Raw genomic sequence first — 18,802 nt, forward strand, 5'->3', positions numbered from 1 at the left:
GTCACCAGTGAGCCTGTCCTTGGTCCCTGAAATGAATACTTAGTCTTGGCAAACTGGAATTCCACTAGCGGCAATGACCAAGTTCATCTCATAATGCTTGCGAACCTTTGCTCTTTCCATATGTGCATTTGCCCTCAAGAAGTACAGCTGTTAAGATCCACGAATCGAACTCCTCAGTCTCAGTCCTTTGTGCAAACATTGGCCATGCTCTGCCAAACCCTGCTAAATGTTTACTTTGAGCTAGAAAAGCCAAATGGAGAGCAGGGTTTTGAAATCTTCCCCTTAAAAATGGGACTGGACCATGTGTGATGATGATTTCTCCTCTTCCTCCTCCTTCTTTTTCTTCTTTTTTTTTCAATAAGAATCTTATGCAGCCTGTTCTTTTATACTTTTCCCTTCATCCTCACCTTTGTTTGTTTGTTTTATCCTGAAATGGTAGAACAGGTCCATAAAAGAGGCCTCAAAGGAAAAAGAGTTTTGTCCCAAACTGGTCACATCTCTGCTCCTCTCAGAAGAGTCCCATTCCCTACCTTGTGGCCGGGAATTTCATGAAGTCAGAGCTCCTCTTATTCAGAGTGGAGTGAGTAGTGCACTGGGGCAAGCCTTGGCATACCACGTAGAGGTGATATATTCTGGGGAGCCAGCAATTCAGATGGATGAAGAGGACTGCATAGGGAAGGTAGCAATCGTATAAAGACTTGAAGGATGGAGAAGCCAGGCAGAGATGAAGAAAGAGGGTTCCTGAAAATAGAATGTGGAAACTTATGGTTTTCAAATTGACTGACATAGCTATAGAATGGGGGTGGGAGAACTAATTAGATTACACTTAGAAAAGTATACGGTAGACAGGTGGTTAAAAGTTTTGAATGCCTATTTTAAGGAGATTTCAACTTATTTTTTAAAATTGGGCTAAGTGCTGGCTATCTTCTGTCTGTCCCCCCAAGTCCACCCCCTACACTTCTTCACCAAACAGGATGGAGAGGGTAGAAGGTGGATCTGGAGACCTGACCTCTATGCACTGCATTAACGGGCTGAATTTATATTCATCTGAATTCATATGTTTGGCCAAAGTGAAGCACCTTGAGGGAGGAAAGAGAGAGGGGGCTGGGTATTCATAACCCTGGCTCCTGTCTGCAGCATGGTTCCAGCTGACTGCTGGCAGTGACAGGTCCATGAGGAGCCCCTATGCATTCCACAGCTGTACCCTTCTCAGTCTGCCTCCTTCCAGCCTAGGGTGGTAACAGGCATGATGTCATTGGCCCAGCCTACTGCACCATTGCTACTGGTTTCTTTATATTCCGGCCAAACCTTTGCAAACTGTCACTCGATCAAACACTCCTCAAATTTCCTGGTTTGAGTATGTCAGCTATTTCCTGCTAGGGCCTTAACTGATGCAAGTCAGGGAAGTGTTTTAAGAATGTAAGAAGAATGACAAGATCATATCTATGGTTAAAAAAATGCAGAGCATGAGAACAGATTAGGAAAAGATTAAGAAAGCAATCTGCAGTCTAGAGGACATAAGCCTGTTTGAGAGGTTAGATGAGAGACAGAACTTGAACTTGAGCAGTGGTGACTGACCTAACATAGGACATGAGGAAAAAACAGGGGTCAAAGTTGATCTGAGGATGTTATATCTAGGCAACTGCATAGTTGGTGATGCCACTAACAGAGATCCAAAAATCCAGGAAGAAAAACAGGCTGGGCAACAGGGAAGAAAACTATTTTGATATTCTGTATTTTCTTATAAAATGAGGAAGTTGAACTAAATTTTTCCCAAATGTCTGTCATGTATATAGGCCACCTCCACAATTTAGGGCATGATTATATATTATGTTTACTATTCTTTTTATTTATTTACTTATCTTTAAATAGACTTTAAAGTTTGGTCTTTTGGGCCCTGAGTATTCCCTGGTTGTGATGTAACAGCATTAAGCCTTTCAGCTATTAGGGTGCCTTTTATCTGACTGAGTAGTATCCTACATTTATCTTTTTTTTTTTTTTTTTTGTGGTACACGGGCCTCTCACTGCCGTGGCCTCTCCCGTTGTGGAGCACAGGCTCCGGAAGTGCAGGCCCAGCGGCCGTGGCTCACGAGCCCAGCCGCTCTGCGGCATGTGGGATCTTCCCGGACCGGGGCACGAACCCGTGTCCCCTGCATCGGCAGGCAGACTCTCAACCACTGCGCCACCAGGGAAGCCCCTACCTTTATCTTTGCATTACAATTCCCTGAGAGAGTTAATGCCTATTTTAAAAATTTTTTAAAGTATCTAACTTATGATATTAAACCAGGCACTTGGCAAATCTTTCTGTATGGTGGTCTTGACCACGCAGCTGACTGATGGTTAAAAACAGCGATATCTGGGACTCAGTTATAATTCTATCCACTGATAAAATCTGTGGGAAGCAGAGACATCAGTGTCTGTTTACTCTGCTCCTTGCCTAACACACAGTGTGCATTTCATAAGTAACATGTAGGGCAGATGAAAAATAAGATGGCTAGGATCTGTAGATTTGCAGTAATACATCAAGTCTTGGAATTCAGGCTCTATGGGCTGATTATGCCCAAGACATTGAATGCGTGATGCCATCTGCCATCTTTCCAGACTCTAATGGCCAAGAAGAACTTGTTGGTCAAAGGAAGATAGAACAAATTTTCAGAAATGCTAGGTTTACTTCTTCCTTTGCCATAAAAATAAAACATAAAAAGGGAAAACTTTCACAAAGGCTAACCACAGAAGTTGTGTCATCTGCGAATTTTCCCAGGTCATGTTGGACAAAAAGTAAGCACTCCTACCTCTGAGCTTCCAAAGCGCTTTGTTCTCAGCCTTGTTTTTCCCTTGTCACATTGACTTTTGGTTTGAGATATCCCATAACAGATTGTGAGCCTCTTAGTGGTAGGGTCCTTGTCCTATTTATATTGATATTCCTTAGAAATTCATTGTAGTAAATATCTGTTAAATCAAACATCTCAGCCTGTTTCCAGTAGGATGTTTGAGCCCAAATGAACATTTTATATTCCAAGAAATATTTTACTTGGCCTCAATGCTCCAGGACTTATTCATACTATAAAACTCACAGATGACTCTTAAAGTTAGGATATCATTGTTCGGTATTCTTGAAGAATTTCAATCTAACTCGATTGACCTTCGTGCCATTCTATAGAAGCTGAAAGCAAATAAAGGAATTCCAAATGAGCCCTACATGTATGACCCTTAGCAAAATCATTATCGGGGTCCATGATGGGCTACAAAATCAGCCCATAGTCAGAAGCTTACATCCTAGAATATTAATGAAGGACATTAGAGAATACCAAAAACCTACAAGTATGAACATTCATAATGTATGGAAGAAACTGAGCATCAAAACACCTGGGCATGTCAGGGAGGCAGGAAATTCAATTTACTTTCAAAAGTGATGATATTCACTCCTCTCAATATCGTCCTCACACTGTACCATTTAATTTGAATATCTGTATGTGTGACAGATTTCACCCTGGCATCTGACAATCTAATCTAATCAATTTAACTGGTAATCTAATTACCAGTTTTATTTATAAGGACATTATTACTCTCATTCTACTTTCTTTCATGAGTACATAGATTAACTCTTAAAGTAATATTCATATTCATCAAATGAACAAAATTAGAAATTTCACATGAATTTCAAAATGATTTGCTGTTTTTACTAAATAAGTAGTAGCTCTTTAAATAACCAGTTCCCTGGTCATTTATGATATTATTTGACTATGCGAAATCAGCTTACATGCGATGTGTCAGGAATATAAGTCTGGAATAATGCAAGCTTCGTTGGTGTGTACGTGTGTGTGTTGTCACTGCAAACTCTCCCAAGTTGTTTCAAATCTATTGTCATTGGATACAGACTCCAAATAGTCTAAGAAATAAATTCTGTGTAAAAACTATAAAGAGCACTTTACTGTATAATAGCCCCATATTCTAATTATTTGATCTGAAGATAGCTATTTTGCCATTTTAATACAGGTGACTGTTTGGCAGAAATAGTCCCCATGGCAGGATTCAAGGTCCTTTTCAGCGTCTTCTCTCTGTTCACTATAAATCTTACATTAGCAGGAAGACAGCATTTCAGTCCTGAAATATATCAGTGTTGCATGTGTTTCCTCATATCCACGCAATCAGAGTAGAAGAATGTGTTGTAGGAAATCAGAGTTGCTCCTTGAAAGACGTAACCTGTTTAAATGAGGAAGGACAGGAGACAGTAAAGAAAAGTGAGGTGTGTGCTGTTAGCAAATCATTTAGCTCTGCTATGGCATGTAGCAAATACATTTAGTTCCTTTCGCTGGAGAATCAGAATTCTAAATGTTGTTCTTTATTAATGTTACTAGAGGGTAGGGAATTTCAAAGAGGGGAAGATGGGATCAGCTTCATAATTTTTCTTCACTAACTGCTTTGCCATCCTCCTGACAGACTCTTTTCTGCTTTCAAATTATGTTTCACACAGTTTCTCCTTAAAAGCATCCTTAGGGACACTCTTACAAGTTCAACAATCTGTTTACTGTGCTGGAATTTCTAGTTCACTAATGAATCAAAGGACAGAATGACAAGAGAACTTGAAAGACCAGCTTATTTTTGTCTTTGTAAAAAGAAACACATATATCAGAAACTCTCAGCGATTCATTTATGTACTTGTTGGCAAACATTTATTAAGCATCTGTTATGTGCTGGGCACTGTGCTAGTCGCTGGGAATAGAGAAGTAAATGATAATTTACACTCTGGTGGAGACAGCATATAGAAAAGCAAATAATGTCAATTCTTCAACAAGCATATATGAAACACATGCAGTTGCTTCCTACAAAGGTCTGGAGAAACACAGGTGAAAGAGAGGCCAAGTCTCTTTCAAAGGTGTAAATAATATGGTGGGGAAGTTGAAGAAGGATTTAGTGAGTATACACTGCATCACTCAAGTCTGAATTCATGGATTGAAATCCCCAAGATGAAAATGAGGAAGAGCAGACAGAACAGCTTGTGTCAAAGCACAAGCTATAATGGAGAATGGTGTGGTTAGTGTGAATAAAACACAGGTCAGTAAGGAAAAATGATAGGAAATTTACTGAGAACAACAGGGATAGACTGTTGTTAAGAAATCTACATAGAATGCTAATCATGTGCTTGTGTACTTATAATTTTCTCTTTATGTTTAAAAATAAGTTGTGCTAAAATAACTACAAGAAAATGCAATTTTGTTGCCTTTTTCAAATTTTAAGTATTATAAGCTGAACTAATTCAGAGACCCAAGAGAGTTTTAAGTAAATGTATTAATAAATCCAAAATAGGGTATATTTAAAGGAATTTGTAGGTATTTGTAAGTCATAATGAAATAAGTAAGTCTTTCTAGATAGATTGTCATATCGTGTTGTCAACTTTAGATTGTCTAAAATGATTTCGAAAGAAGCAAGTTGCTAGGTGATTGCTGAGGGAAATCATGAAGACTGATAATTAACTTCAACATTGCAATCAGTTTCAATCAAACAGATTATGTGTCTATGGGAATTCAATAAGCAAATTAGAGGGAGTTTTCATATAGAGCAATTTACATGAAAAAATATTTCATTCTGATTGAAGAAAGTTATATAGTACTTGGCCCTTTCCAACTGTGGGACTTTGAGGTATCAACACTCATTCAAAGAGAAAGGAAGAGAAAATATTTTCAGAAGAGGTAGCTAGCAAAATGTTAGCCAGGCAAATGTGTATTTACTCAAATTTGAACACCCAGTGTTAGTAGAACAGAGCCAGCAAAACTATGTGTGATGAAGGACCAGCTGTGTTTTGCTTCGTTTTGTTTTCAATCCATCACATACCAATGCTTTTGTAAGAAGTATTGGAAAAGTGAAATTAAAAGACACACAAAATACTAGTCTAAATTTCTTATTCCGAGCCTCAACAGACATAAATTTACTCTGTCAAATAGCTACAAACATTTCTAAACACCTGTCCTCAATCTTTGTATTTATCTCATCACGGAACGATAAACAGAATAAGACCATAACCGTACATAAATCACACTCTGAGTAGCTCTGCAGTAGAGTACATGGCACATATTTGGGACTCAAGTAACGTTTCTGAGATAAATTGGAAAATAAAGATTTTATCTCTGCCCATAGGAAGTTAACATTCAAGTGGGAGAGACATGAATGTAAATAGATAAATGCAACTAAGTTCATTTTTCTAGGCAGATTCTTACATAGCGTTGTCAACTTTAAATTGTCAAAAGATTTAGAAAGAAGCCAGTCGCTAGGTGATTACTAGGGAAAATCACAAAGACTGATAATTAACTTCAATACTGCAATCGGTTTTTAAGCAAAGAGATTACGTGTCTAAGGGAATTCAATAAGGAAATTAGAGTGAGTTTTCATATGGAGCAATTTACAGGGAAAAATATTTCATTCCAATTAACAAAAATACCATATATCGTGATAGTAAAATGCACACTGCACCGTGGAGTACAAAGAAGAGAAACGGTTTATCTGGCTCCAGAGCTGGCAAAGGCTCTGGCCAATGAAGAGGGTATTTAAGAGCAAAAACAGGTACTATGACCTACTTAAAACCCCTAAGAAGTGCAGCAGGGATGGCAGGTAGACGTTGAGAAGAAATGCTAAAGAGAGAGGAGGTAGGAAAGATTGCGGTAGGGATCTTACCTTTCAGGCAAATGATTTACAAGGAGCCAGGGCAGGGTGGGAGCCAGGAGCTCTTGCAGGGGAAACACCTCATGATCTTTTCCAAATTGTAAAATCACCACCCCACTCCCAAGATTCTGATACACAGCGGCCTAATGAATAGAATTTGGAAAGTACAGCAAAGTGCCAGAAAAGAATTAAAAATGACATTGAATGTCACCACCCAGAGATAGAGACTGTTACCATTTTGATGTGTCTTCTTCCCAACTTTTATCAATGTGCACACATGTACATGCACCTTTCATCTTGAAAGTCTGTGTTCTACTGTGCGTCCGGTTCATGTTAGGTGGTTGTGAATGTGCTAGAAGTCGGTGGAGACTGCCCTCCCATTGGCAACGTGGGGTCTCCTTAGGGTTAAGTAAGCTACAGGAACCTGGGTCAGCTTTATTCATACTAATTGCTTCCATGTTCCTGGGCATGTTCCCATGTAAGCACTCTGCCACAGCAAGATCGTATTAAACAGTGACATGTTTTGTGGTTAGTGATATTTATTTTCTGCCTCAAAAGAGTAGGACAAAAATATGGCAGCTGCCGTATCATGTGAAAGAGTTTAGCCAAGTTTGGTGTCCCAGTGGCTTGGTTTTGTGACCCCGGATGATTAATCCTTTCCTCTCCCTTTTGGGGCATTTCTGGTTATATTTCCAAACCCAATTCTTTCTGAACTTTTTCACCCAAAACATCTGGTTCAGCTTCTTCCTTAAAGACTGGGAAATGAAAACTTGAGCTCATGGACATCCCCCCTAAATTATCCCTGCTTTTTCAAATTGACTTGCTTCTTTTCTTTCTTTCTGTCCCGTGTTACAGATTGTTTGTTGTAATTCTTTTTTTTTTTTAAATGTCGTCATCTTGCCAAAGATAGAGACCATTATACAGGTGAATATTTTTGTTTACTTCTCCTCATGATGTCTTCCCTTTTTTCTTTAGCGGTGGTCAGGTAATACAGTATTTTACAGGTGTATACATTCAGTGAGAAAAGGATGGTTTATAGACTCAGTTTATTCTTTCTTATAATGCTTTATGATGTGCAATTTTATTCTATCTATAGATTCTTTTTTTAACTGTCCTTTTTATTTTAAACTTTTAATTTAATTATAAGTGACACACAGTATTATATTAGTGTCAGGTGTAAAACACACCTGTTTTGATAATTTTACACATTAAAATATGATCTCCACAATACGCCTAGTTACAACCTGTCACCACTCAAAGTGAGTATAATAGTCTTTTTTTTTCTTTTTTAACATTTTTACTGGAGTATAATTGCTTTACAATGTTATGTTTGTTTCCGCTGTTTAACAAAGTGAATCAGCTATATGCATACGTATAGCCCTATATCCACTCCCTCTTGCATCTCCCTCCCACCCTCCCTATCCCACCCCTCTAGGTGGTCACAAAGCACCGAGCTGATCTCTCTGTGCTATGCAGCTGCTTCCCAATAGCTATCTATTTTACATTTGGTAGTGTTTATTTGTCAGTGCTACTCTCTCACTTCATCCCAGCTTATACCCTTACCCCTCCCTGTGTCCTTAAGTCCATTCTCTACATCTGCGTCTTTATTCCTGTCCTGCCTCTATGATCTTCAGAACCATTTTTTTTTTTTAGGTTCCATATATATGTGTTAGCATATGGTATTTGTGTTTCTCTTTGTGACTTACTTCACTCTGTATGACAGACTCTAGGTCCATCCACCTCACTAAAAATAACTCAATTTTGTTTCTTTTTATGGCTGAGTAATATTCCATTGTATATATGTGCCACATCTTCTTTATCCATTCATCTGTCGATGAACATTTAGGTTGCTTCCATGTCCTGGCTATTGTAAATAGTGCTTCAATGAACGTTGTGATACGTGTCTCTTTTTGAAGTATGGTTTTCTCAGGGTATATGCCCAGTAGTGGGATTGCTGTGTCGTATGGTAGTTCTATTTTTAGTTTTTTATGGAACCTCCATACTGTTCTCCATAGTGGCTGTATCAATTTACATTCCCACCAACAGTGCAAGAGGGTTCCCTTTTCTCCACACCCTCTCCAGCATTTATTGTTTGTAGACTTTTTGATGATGGCCATTCTGGCCAGTGTGAGGTGATACCTCACTGTAGTTTTGATTTGCATTTCTCTAATGGTTAGTGATGTTGAGCATCCTTTCATGTGTTTGTTGGCAATCTGTATCTTCTTTGGAGAAATGTCTATTTAGCTCTTCCGCCCGTTTTTGGATTGGGTTGCTTGTTTTTTTGATATTAAGCTGCATGAGCTGCTTGTATATTTTGGAGATTAATCCTTTGTCAGTTGCAAATATTTTCTCCCGTTTTGAGGGTTGTCTTTTCATCTTGTTTATGGTTTCCTTTGCTGTGAAAAAGATTTGAAGTTTCATTAGCTCCCATTTGTTTATTTTTGTTTTTATTTCCATTTCTCTAGGAGGTGGGTCAAAAAGGATCTTGTTGTGATTTATGTCATACGGTGTTCTGCCTATGTTTTCCTCTATGAGTTTTATAGTGTCTGGCCTTATATTTAGGTTTTTAATCCATTTTGAGTTTTTTTTTTTTTTGCTGTACGCGGGCCTCTCACTGCTGTGGCCCCCCCTGTTGCAGAGCACAGGCTCCGGACGCGCAGGCTCAGCGGCCATGGCTCACGGGACCAGCCGCTCCCCGGCACGTGGGATCCTCCCAGACCGGGGCACGAACCCGTGTCCCCTACATCGGCAGGCAGACTCTCAACCACTGCGCCACCAGGGAAGCCCTTGAGTTTGTTTTTGTGTATGGTGTTAGGAAGTGTTCTAATTTCATTCTTTTACATGTACCTGTCCGGTTTTCCCAGCACCACTTATTGAAGAGGATGTCTTTTCTCCATTGTATATTCTTGCCTCCTTTATCAAAGATAAGGTGACCATATGTGCATGGGTTTATCTCTGGGCTTTCTATCCTATTCCATTGATCTATACTTCTGTTTTTGTGCCAGTACCATACTGTCTTGATTACATAGCTTTGTAGTATAGTCTGAAGTCAGGGAGCCTGATTCCTCCAGCTCTGTTTTTCTTTCTCAAGATTGCTTTGGCTATTCGGGGTCTTTTGTGTTTCCATACAAATTGTAAAATATTTTGTTCTAGTTCTGTGAAAATTGCCATTGGTAGTTTGATAGGGATTGCATTGAATCTGTAGATTGCTTTGGGTAGGAGAGTCATTTTCACAATGTTGATTCTTCCAGTCCAAGAACATGGTATATCCCTCCATCTGTTTGTGTCATCTTTAATTTCTTTCATCAGTGTCTTATAGTTTTCTGCATACAGGTCTTTTGTCTCCTTAGGTAGGTTTATTCTAGGTGTTTTATTCTTTTTGTTGCAGTGGTAAATGGGAGTGTTTCCTTAATTTCTCTTTCAGATTTTTTGTCGTTAGTGTTTAGGAATGCAAGAGCTTTCTGTGCATTAATTTTGTGTGCTGCTACTTTACCAAATTCATTGATTAGCTCTAGTGGTTTTCTGGTAGCATCTTTAGGATTCTCTATGTAAAGTATCATGTCATCTGCAAACAGTGACAGTTTTACTATCTATAGATTCTTATAACAGATTTAATGTGCCACACTGTAATTACACACTACAAATTGTAATCTTGGTGCTGGCTTTTTTATGATAAACACAACCATATTAAAATGACCCTCATTGGAATTCCCTGGCTGTCCAGTCGTTAGGGCTCCTTCCTCTTACTGCCAAGGGCTGGGTTCCATCCCTGGTCGAGGAAGTAAGACCCAAGACCCAACATGCTGCACAGTGCAGCCAAAATAAAATGTTCCCCAAATCTAATTCTCTAACACACTGTTGGGCTTCAAGTGTTCCATTTAATCCCTCCCGCTTCTTGCTACCACCCTCTCCTAGATAGTTTTACTGACACACATTTTGGCATAGTCTCAGTCTGATATTTTGAAAGATATTTGTTGAAACAATCTCGTGAAACCCATTGCTGGTCTTCCTAAAATAATGTGGGCACTTGTTACCTTGTTAGCCTAGAGTATAGTGACAGGATGCATACCATAAGTCTTCTCTCCTGAGTTGGTAAAGATGTGCTTCTAAGCAACTGTTTTTTTCTTGTTTGTTTGTTTTTTGAAAGTGTGACCTATGTGATTGATTCTTTTGTCCTGCTTAAATTTGAATTGGAGAATCTTAAAGTCAAATTTGTATCCTACATTAAGTAAGTAAATAGACTCTCACCATACCCATGTCATATACTGTCCCCATCTCTTTCCCTCTGGCTCAACTCTATTTTCCAGTCCTAAGAATCCATTTCTTCACTTCCTATCTGTTTCTCATTTGTCTTTTTTTTTTTAATTTATTTATTTTTGGCTGTATTGCTTCTTCATTGCTGCGTGTGGGCTTTCTCTAATTGCAGCAAGTGAGGGCTACTCTTCGGTTGCGGTACCCAGTCTTCTTATTGCAGTGGCTTCTCTTGTTGCAGAGCGCGGGCTCTAGAATGCAGGCTCAGTAGTTGTGGTGCACAGGCTTAGTTGCTCCGCAGCATGTAGGATCTTCCCAGACCAGGGCTCGAACCCATGTCCCCTGCACTGGCAGGCGGATTCTTAACCACTGCATCACCAGGGAAGTCCCTTTTCATTTGGCTTATATTCTTCTATTATGCTTATCTTTGCAAACTGCCATAAAGTTGCTCTCATTACAAAAAGGACAAAGTAGTGTCTAAATTAAAAAATGTGTGATACCTCTCCTTAAAAACGGTCTATTCAGACAGGCTAAAATTTGAATTGGAAACAGTCAGAGACCAGGTGTAAAATAAAACTTGTCTAAGGTTTTGAGAAAGGAAAGATGATGTATGTGAATCGTGTGGCACCGATAATTGCACAGGAAATGCAGTGCACCAATCTTCTCCTATTACTACAAGTTAAAAATGAACAAACCAAAAAAAAAAAAAAAACCTCATTTTTATAGGTTCTAAGATCAGGAAGCAAAAATAAGAGCATTACTCATTAACTTTTATAATGAGGCAGAGAAAAAAAATTATTAGTACCCTAAGAAACAAACATTCCTAAAAGATCTCTTCTTGACAGAAATATGTTTAATGAACATTAAAAATAGATATGAGTAAAAGTGGGGACCAGAAATATTTTATTTTTGTTAGGATTTTATAATGTATTTTCCCTTTATCTGAAAGATTAGCACACTCAGAAAGACTTCATAGAAAGTCTTAGGACTGGAAACATTTGGAAAAACCTAATTAAAGACTTTAAAATGACATAGGTGGAAATGAGTAGAGTAGAATTGAGATTTGCTTCTCTGAGACACTCCAGATTCACCATTAATCTGGCTAAGCAAAATTTAATATAATAGGCATGACTCCCAGAATAAATTAATTCCATTTCCACCAGTGAAATGATTGTATTTCATAATTTAGATGGGCCCTTTTTTAAAAAAATATGTCACATGTACTTTTATGGTTAGAAAACATTTTTCCCCAGCAATAACAAATCAAATACTTCATAGCCTGAAAACGCACATCAACCCCTGATATTTATACATAGATATTTCATACCTCTTATTTTTCAGAGAATATGAGATATAAGGGACACAGACCTTTATTTTTCAAATATTGTAAAATGAGTTATTTGTACCAAATTAATTTTTCTCCAGTTCCCATGTAATGAAATAGATAGAAGGACCATCCCTATTCTCTTATACTCTACTCATCTTCAGGAAAGACCCCAGGCTGCTCCTCTGAGCTGGCACTTAACCAGCTGAAAAAAATAAAAAAAAAATGAAAGAGACAGAGGTCAAAAGTAGGCTCCTGGCCCACTTAAAGTCTTGGGTTCAGTGGAACAGAAATCTAAATACAAATGTGACTCCATGGTAACAGTAGTAAAAATGAATGTCTTTTCTCTCAAGGTATTGATGAAGTATATTGCTGGGAGTAGGCATGGAATAACAGAATAGAGATCTGGTTAGTGGCTTTTTTTCCATCATTAAGCCTTTGGACTATGTGCATTCATTAAGTTATTCTTTCTATAAACATTCAGTTGATTCCTGTCACACTAGGTACTATATTAGGTGCTGAGATAGAGAGAAGAGTAAACCAGACAAGGTCCTTATCCTCCAGAGGACTTATAATCTAGTGGGGGAGGAACCTCATTTGCTCCATCTGTAAAAAAGGCATAAACAAGATGATTGCAAAGGTCCTTGCTAGCTCTAAGTAAATAAATTTATTTTTAAAAATTAAAAGTACTACAGTGAGTATTATTACTAATTTTGCCACTTCCTTATTTTTTTTCCTTTATCCCAATGTCCTTTCATTGGTCCCAAGTTTGGGGGTCAGGAGAAACAAGTAGGAAGTTTAAAAGAAGATATAAATGACCAAAGGAGAGAATAAGAAAAGAAGGGAAAAGAATAGCACTGGACAGTTAGTGGGCATCTACTTGTGGTAGGCATTTTATAAATGTAATTTAATCTAAGAGACAGAAATCTAGCAAGCTGCCACCCTCCAAAAGAAATTCTAGAGGCAGGAACAAATAATGTTCAACTTTGTAAGTATAGGACCTAACACAATGTTTGTTAGATAATATGTGTCCTAGAAATGTTGGATAAGTTTAAACAAACATGAAAGATGATAAATAACATAATCAGCATTCTAACATTTCACCACCTTAAGGAGTGAGTCACCACATTATAGACATCATTTTCCTTCAGGCCCTTAACTCAGGACAGTTATTTCTTGGATCTTAGAATGTTCTTCAGCATTTAGAAACAAATATAGAAATCATTTCTTTAATGGAAGCATGAGAGCAAATTCCTCCACACACACATGCACAGCAAATATCTTTTGGTAAATAAATTATCGTGTTTATCTCTGCAAATCACCTAGATAGCTGCATTAGGATTGCCCAATTTCAGAAAGTGTTGTTCTCCATACTTTTTAGTAGACAGGCTTTTACAGTAGAGTTTTATAATGCCATCTACCTGGGTGTAACAGGAATCATCATGCATGGCCATCTCAAATGGCATTCCACCTTACTTTTATAATTTGTGCTAAAGTTTTGAGCTCATCTGAACATTTTCTAAGCCTATTTTTTTTTTTTTGTGGTACGCGGGCCTCTCACTGTTGTGGCCTTTCCCGTTGCCGGAGCACAGGCTCTGGACGTGCAGGCTCAGCGGCCATGGCTCACGGACCTAGCCGCTCCACGGCATGTGGGATCTTCCCGGACCGGGGCACAAACCCGAGTCCCCTGCATCGGCAGGCCAACTCTCAATCACTGCACCACCAGGGAAGCCCTTCTAAGCCTATTTTTAAATATGAATACATTGTGACAGATTTACTCCCATGAGATGGTAGTGGGGACTACTACTAGGTGTTTGGTGGATTTGACTAAGAAGTGTGAGTAGTTTCTCAGACACATGAAATGACATACCAGTAAATTGAAGAAAAACATGTCTGTTCTTAACAGAAAGAAAGTAAACCACTGATTGATAACCAAAACCAACAATTAATTTAGTAAATAAAATTAATAATTAATAAGACACTCAGTAAGACAAATTATAAAAGTTGACTAAAATTACTAATTAATAAACTTACAATATGTGTAAATTGATGTTTATTTTGAAGTATAGACTTGTCAATGAAAACAATTCAGGCATTGTCTTGTCATTCTTTCCTTGTAACCCTCCTGATAGCCCTTCTTCAACATGCAGGGTGACACCTATGCTCACTGTCACCTTGTTTTTCTTTCAACCTAGATAAAGGTTTATTCACTTATCCAGTCTAAAGGTTTCACATTAAGTGACAATCAGACTCTACCCAAAACTGTCCAAACATTGCCATAATAATTTGCCTCATACGCTAGCATTACAATTTTGTTTTATAGTAATGAAGGTTTTATAGTTCCACTAAGCTAGAGATAAATGTGTTTACCAATAAGAAACCTTAACCAGAGCAATTAGACAAGAAAAAGACAAAAAAAGCCATCAAAAATTAGAAAGGAATAAATAAATCTATTACAAATGACATGATCATGTATATACAGAAAATCCCAAAGAATCCACCAAAAAGCTACTAGAGCTAGTAAATGAATTCAGCAAAGTTGCAATATACAAAATCAACACACAAAAACCAGGTGTGCTCCTAAATACCAGCAATAAACAATCAGGAAAAAAAAATTAAGAATGCAATCACTTTTGAGAATAGCATCTAAAAGGATAAAAACCTGGGAATAAATTTAACCAGAGAGGTGAAAGGTTTCTACACTTAAAATTACAAAGCATTACTGAAAAAAATTAAAGAAAACCTAAATAATGGAAAGACATTTCGAGTTTATGGATAGGAAGACAATATTGTCACGTCAGTACTGCCCAAAGCAATCTACAGATTCAACACAGAGCCTATTAAAACTCCAACAGCCTTTTTTGCAGAAATGGAAAATTGATCCTCAAATTCATATGGAATTTCAAGGGCACCAAAAAGCCAAAGCAGTCTTGTTAAAGGATCACGTTGGAGGGCTCACACTTCCTGATTTCAAAACTTACCACAAAGCCACAGCAAACAAAACAATATGGTATTGGCATATGAATATACATAGAGACTAATGGGTTATAATTAAGAATCCGAATATAAACCCATACATCTATGACCAGTTGATTTTTGACAAGTCCATTCAATAAGGAAAGAACAGTCTCTTCAATAGGTGTTGCTGGGACAACTGGATTTCTACATGCAAAAGAATGAAATTGGACCCCTACCTCATACCACACACAAAAATTAACTCAAAATGGATCAAAGACTTCAATATAAGAGCTAAAACCATAAAACATTTAGAAGAAATCATAGGAGTAAATCTTCATAACCTGGGATTTGGCAATGCATTCTTATATATGACACCAAAAGTATAAGAAACAAAAGAAAAAAATAAATAAATTGGACTTCATCAAAAACTTTCATGCATCAAAGGGTATTAAGAAAGTGAAAAAGCCTAACAGAATGGGAAAATTTGAAATCATATATATGATAAGAGTTTAATATACAGAATATATAAAAACTCCTACAACTCATCAAATCGACCGACAACCCAATTTAAAAAAAGAAGCATACCTGAACAGACATTTCTTCAAAGAAGATATACAAATGGCCAATAACCATATGAAAAGATGCTCAAATCATTAGTCATTAGGGAAATGTGAGTCAAATCTATAATTAGATACCACTTCCCACCTTTTGGGATGGCAATAATAGTAATAATAAAATAGAAAATAGCAAGCGTTGGTGAAATAGAAATCTGCATATACATTATTTGTGAAAATGTAAAATGGTACAACAGCTATGGAAGACAGTTCGGTACCACCTCATAACCTAAAATAGAATTACCATATGACCCAGCAATTCCATTCCTAGTTATATACCCAAAGGAGTTGAAATGGGGCCCAGATACTTATACGCCAATGTTCAAAGCAGCATTATTCACAATAGTCAAAAGGTGGAAACATCTCAAGTGTCCATCATCGGATGAATGAATAAACAAAATGTAGCATATGCATACAATGGAATACTATCCAGCCATAAAAATTATTGAAGTTCTTATACATGCTACAATATGGATTAACCTTGAAAACATTATGCTAAGTGAAATAAGTCAGACAAAAGGATAAATATTGTATTATTCCACTCATATGAAGTACCTAGGCTAGGTAAATTCATAGAGACATAAAGTAAGTTAGAGGTTACCGGGGGCTGGAGGAAGAGGAGAACAGTTTTTATTGTTTAATGGCTATAGAATTTCCATTTCTACTGATGAAAATGTTTTAGAAATAGGTAATGGTGATGGTTGCACAACACTGTGAATGCAGTGAATGCCGCTGAATTGTACACTTTTAAAAAGTGGGTAAAATGGCAAATTTTGTTATATATATTTTACAGAGTTTTTTTAAATTAATAAAATTCATTTTATTAAAAAATTTGAATTATATTCTTTAAATGGGTGAAGTGTATGGTGTGTGAAAGTCATGTTTACTGGATGCAACATAGATGAAGTTTTGTTTTTCTTCATTGCCCATCTACAGTGATCTCAGATATCTATTGTAAATACTTTCATGTTTTTAATCAACACTAAAACAATTTTGTTAGTTAATAAGCTATGAAGTCAATTCCTTTAGAGGTGTTCATATGCTCACTAAATTTAAATTGGAAACTTGCATCAGAAACATTTTCTCTGTTTAGCCCCCTCACAATGCCACCCTATACAGTGCCTGCACATATTGGATGTAGCCAGGGCTTAATAATAATTTAAGTGAATTCATCACAAGTTAGGGGAGGAAAACTCATGTGATCCATGCAGCTTCCTTTCCTCTATTCTAAGCTTCTAAGTCACTGTCTTGCTGATTCCTAGAGGTCGCTCCATTCTTTGAAACCTCAGCTCTTAAAGAGCTGTCTGCTCAATGACAGATACAGTAAGTTAAACAAGCATTTTTTATCCTAATGTAGACTATCATTGCACCATACAGTGTTAGAAGTGGCAGAAAACTTCAGTCAAACATTTTGTTTTCCTCATATCAGGATCCATCATTTTAAGTAAAATTGTGCTTTACTTAAACAAATTACGCTTGAATGTATATAATTGATGAAGGTAGAAAATTATATCATAGAACTTGAAATGGTAAATATATGGAGTTGACATTTAAAATTTTTCTTAATGGAAGTATCTATGGGCAGTGGGTAATATTTTACCTTTTAAATAGGAAAGACATTAAGAATTCAGAGATTTCCAATGTTGGGAGACATACACTTGATCTGGGAAAAATAAAAGTTTGAGATTACTAATAAACATAAGTTGAAGTAAACAAATTTGCTCACCTCCCACTACTCATACTGTGACCCTTTCTTGTTTTATTACAACTCCATATCCTGACACTTATGTATCACCCTTCTTTCTTTATAGTCACCCAATCCCCAAAGGCTGGCCACTTTATTTTAATAGAAAATTATTTAAGAGTTAAAATCCTTCAGAAGAAAAGTAGCTTCAATAGCTGAATTAATAGGGTTGGAAAATTGATCAATTTACTTGACTTCTGCCTGCCAATATTGGTTTAGGTCATCTGGGGTCTCAGCAGTTCAAAGCCAAAAATAAGCACCTCATATCAAAATCTTTTGTGTTGCATCTACCTCAGTTCTACCCAACTGACAGCCGAGCCTGTCCCTCCAGTTCCTGGTTGCCTGCCCAGCCTTTGGACCATCTGTCCTGTCTAGTCTTTATGGTTTTGGTTTCCTCCTGTTTCCTGATTTCATGCCTGATTTCAGCCAAGAATAATTTTTCTGAGCTGTCGGTGTTTGGGGCTGTCCCATCTTTACCTAGTGCCTAATTTCCATTTTGTTCTAATCCTCCCTCCCTGCATGTTGTTTCTCCTGTACCAGCCTTTGCTTTCACATTTTGACATATTTCAAAACACCACTTCACTTCCCACCCAGTCTGTTTTGCGAGCAGCACTGTCTAGGCTCTTGCTCTAACTATGCCAATTATTGAGCTTACTGCTCTGAGAACTTAACATCGACTAGTCTTGGAGAGAGAAAAGGCAAAGAATCAAGCACCACTCATTCAATTTAATTAGAGCAACTCATAAGTTTTCAATTAGTGGTTAAGGAATTAACTTGTTGCCTCACCGTTTAAGAGTATATCTATGATTTTTTTTTTTCACAAAATAACTCACAAAAATGGCTGCTGTGGCCCTCTTCATCAATAACCAAAACGTAGATGCAACGAAGGTGAACTGGTTAAGCTATTGAATATTGAAGCCAATTACATAGAAAGGGCAGAGGTCAGGAAGCTTAGAAGACACTGAATCCACAGGAAGAACGTATTGTCAGTCAAACACAATCACCCTATGCAATTGCGCTCATTAACACTGTTATTTTTTAGAAGAGGACCATGTGGTTTGGTAGATGAAATAAGAGGTCATACCTCTGACAGTTTCTTTTCAAAGAGTAAATCAGTAAGACTTCCTCTTTCTTTTCTTTTAGGATTTAAGGGTACATTATTGACAAACATTTATTGTCATTATACTCTGATTGGGCAAAAATAGTCATGCATTATATATTGTTTCTTCCTGGTTGCCTCCTCAAGACACTGGC

General features: G+C 37.4%; 1 protein-coding gene across 1 annotated transcript in view; it reads left to right on the plus strand.

The window, feature by feature from the left end:
- The window catches only part of MALRD1 (MAM and LDL receptor class A domain containing 1), a 598,156-nt gene that overhangs the window by 575,656 nt on the left and 3,698 nt on the right, over positions 1 to 18,802 (plus strand). The gene's annotated exons all lie outside the window — the stretch shown is intronic.

Source organism: Phocoena phocoena, chromosome 2 (genome assembly GCF_963924675.1).
Source record: "Phocoena phocoena chromosome 2, mPhoPho1.1, whole genome shotgun sequence".
NCBI classification, from domain to species: domain Eukaryota; kingdom Metazoa; phylum Chordata; class Mammalia; order Artiodactyla; family Phocoenidae; genus Phocoena; species Phocoena phocoena.